Here is a 3,422-nt window from a genome sequence, read left to right on the forward strand (position 1 = left end):
TATTCTTAAAATTTTTATTTTACTTTTTTTCATACTAAGTCTTTGAAATCTGGTATATATTTTACATTTACAGCACATCTCAATTCAGACACTAAATTTTCATCAAAATATTTTATGTTTCATACAGAGTTGATGTTTATGCCTAAGTTGTTCCAAACACTTAAAAAGTTTCCCAGTAACTGAATCAAGTATGTTGCCTAAAGACAGGGGTACATTCTAAGAAATGGGTCATTATGTGATTTCTTTGTTGTGTGAACATCAAAGAATGTACTTACACAAACCTAGAGGGTTTAGACTACTCCATTATATAGCTCCATTATAATCTTAAGACAGCGGTCCTCAACCTTTTTGGCACCAGGGACCAGTTTCATGGAAGACAGTTTTTCCACGGCAGGGAGTTGGGGGTAGGGGAGGCATAGCTCCGGCAGTGATGCCAGCGATGGGGAGAGGCTATAAATATGAAGCTTCCCTCGCTCACCTGTCACCTCCTGCTGTGCAGCCCAGTTCTTAACAGGCCACGGCCCAGTACTGGTCTGCGGCCCAAGGGTTGGGGACCATGGTCTTAAGGGACCACTGTTGTATATGCAGTCTGTCATTGACTGAAACATTATATGGAGCATGACTGTGTATGATTTTTAATTGAATTGAAAGTAAATATTTAAAATTCAGTTCCTCTGCCACATTTTAAGTGCTCACTAGCAACATGTGTCTAGGGCTACCTTATTATGCAGTACAATTTTAGTACCACATTTTATACAGGAATAGCTCATATTCAATTTTTACTGCCTCTTCTGAAAGACATTCTAAGATTCAAACTGATCATATTTCATAAAGATATGAGATTTTTCTGTGCTACATTTTGGGTAGTTTCCTCAGGTCTGTCTTCCAGTTCATTTTAAAGTCTCTTTACCTGTGTCTAATCTGTTGTTTAATCCATTAAACTTACTGTTTCGATGATTATTTTTCTTTTCTGGAAGGTCTATTAGTACTTTTTTATGTCTACCTGCTCTTTTTCACAGTGTCTTATTTTCTTATGGCTTCTATATAGTCTTTTATGCCTTTCATCATGTTCAACCATGTATGTATTATACTTTCTTTAAGATTGTTATTCTGTTATCTCAAGTCCTTGGGCTAAAAACCCCAGTGTTTATTGTGTCTGTTGACTACCTCTTGCTGGACCATTTATTTCCTTGTCAGTTGTAATTTTTAATTATGGGTTTTGTTTTTCTAAGGAAATCCTTTGTAGCCTGGATTGGTGAAGAGTCCCTTCAGAGTGGTTTTACATCCACTTCTGCCACTTACCCCTGAGGTATCACCCCCTAGAACCAGTTTTTTATCTTAATTTCTCAGCTTATGGTTTTCCTCACTGTGATTAGGATAAATTCAACTACTCAACTCCTTGCACAGGCCTGCAGTTTCAGTTTCTCATGAGAACTTTTATTTGTACTCAGCTATATAGCAGAGATAAGCTTTCTTGTGCTGGTAGGCGTGGAATTTTTAGGTTCATTTTCATTGCGATCATAGCCTTTCGAGGATCCCACTTTGCAATAGGTGTCCTCAGCCCCAGTCCTTTCCGCCCCTCACCAGGCCTATCTCCAGTGCCCTAGGTCTCTAGCCATTGCTGGTATACTAACCTCCTAGGCCTACTGCAGCGTAGGTTCCTGCTCTACCTCTCTGGCTCTAGGCTCCATCTGGGCTTTTTGTGTCTGAAGATTTTTCCTTCTTAGACATTCAGCCGCGTACAAACACACACATCTCCTACATACATATGTACACACACAAGCACATACATATACACACACATATATACATACATTATATGTATACATATGGGAGGATCTTTGAGAATAATATATAGCTGTGTTTAGTATCTTCAGGTATTGCCAGGTTGTCAGGACAGTCTAAAAACATAGAAGTATAACCTGATGCATTGTATGAAACCTACATTCTGATTTTGAGAACCATGTAAGTTTAAATGTGTGATCCAAAAAAGTACTTTTCCTAAGGGCACTTCACTTGGTGACCAAAGAACCATCATAATGGATTCACCTTTTATCTGGGCTTTTTCTTCTGCATAAGCACATCATTTGGATTCTTCTGAATTTATCCTAAGACTTCCTTTTATAGCACATGTCTTAGTCTGTTTGGGCTGCTACAACAAAATACCTTAGTGTGGGTAATTTATAAGCAACAGAAATTTATTGCTTACGATTCTGGAGCCTGGGAAGTCCAAGATTGAGGCCCAGCAGATTTGGTGTCTGGTAAGGACTTTTCTCTGTGCTTCAGAGGTGGCGCCTTCTCGCAGTGCCTTCACGTGGTGGGAGGGGGAAACAAGCTCCCTCAAGGCTCTTTCTTACATGCACTAATCCCATTCACAAGGGATCTGCCCTCATGAACTAGTCACTTCCCAAAGGCCCCACCTCTTAATACCAACACACTGGGGATTCAACATCAACATGAATTTGGAGGGACATAAACATTCAGACCATAGCAGCACACAAGAAATTATCCTACCACTGTCTAAGCATTATCTAGGCACAACGGTCAAATTAATGAAATTTTCAAGCTAGACGAAACTTTAGAAATTAAATATTCTAACCTGAGATAAAATAGGCCAAGAAAGGTGATGACTTGCTTGGCTATAACACAGCTAGTTAGCACTATGGTCCCCAACCCCTGGGCTATAGACTTGTACTCGTCCGTAGCCTGTTAGGAACCAGGCCACACAGTGAGAAGTGAGTGACGGGTGAGTGAGGGAAGCTTCATCTGTATTTACAGCCACTCCGATCACTGGCAGGACCACCTGAGCTCCACCTCCTATCAAATCAGTGACAGCATTAGATTCTCACAGGAGCACGAGGCTTACTGTAAACTGCGCATGTGACGGATCTCAGTTGTGGCTTCTTACGAGAATCTAATGCCTGATGATCTGAGGTGGAGCTGAGGTGGTGATGCTAGTGCTGGGGAACTAGCTACAGATTACCATTAGCAGAGAGGTTTGTATAATAATTATTCCATCATATATTACAATGTAATAATAATAGAAATCAAGTGCACAACAAATGTCATCTGCTTGAATCATCCCAAAACCCTTGTCCTCCACCCCCCGTCCATGGAAAAATTGTCTTCCATGAAACCAGTCCCTGGTGCCAAAAAGGTTGGGAACTGCTGAGTTAGCTTTATCAAGAGCACCTAATTCCCTTCATCCTACTGTCCTGCCTCCTCTACATAGTGCCACTTAATATTTTTAAAACTCAGATTTGTATCATAATATTTGTGACTTCTAGCTTACCATCTCTTGAGTTAAGTAGGTTAAAAGAAACAGCTATTTACATATTGTCTATTTTATCCTTTAGTAAAACAGAACCTGTACCCAAAGACATCAGGGCCCCTTCCATTAGAGCTATGGCCCCATCGCTTTT

Source organism: Propithecus coquereli, unplaced genomic scaffold (genome assembly GCF_000956105.1).
Source record: "Propithecus coquereli isolate 6110/MARCELLA unplaced genomic scaffold, Pcoq_1.0 Scaffold35, whole genome shotgun sequence".
Lineage (NCBI taxonomy): Eukaryota > Metazoa > Chordata > Mammalia > Primates > Indriidae > Propithecus > Propithecus coquereli.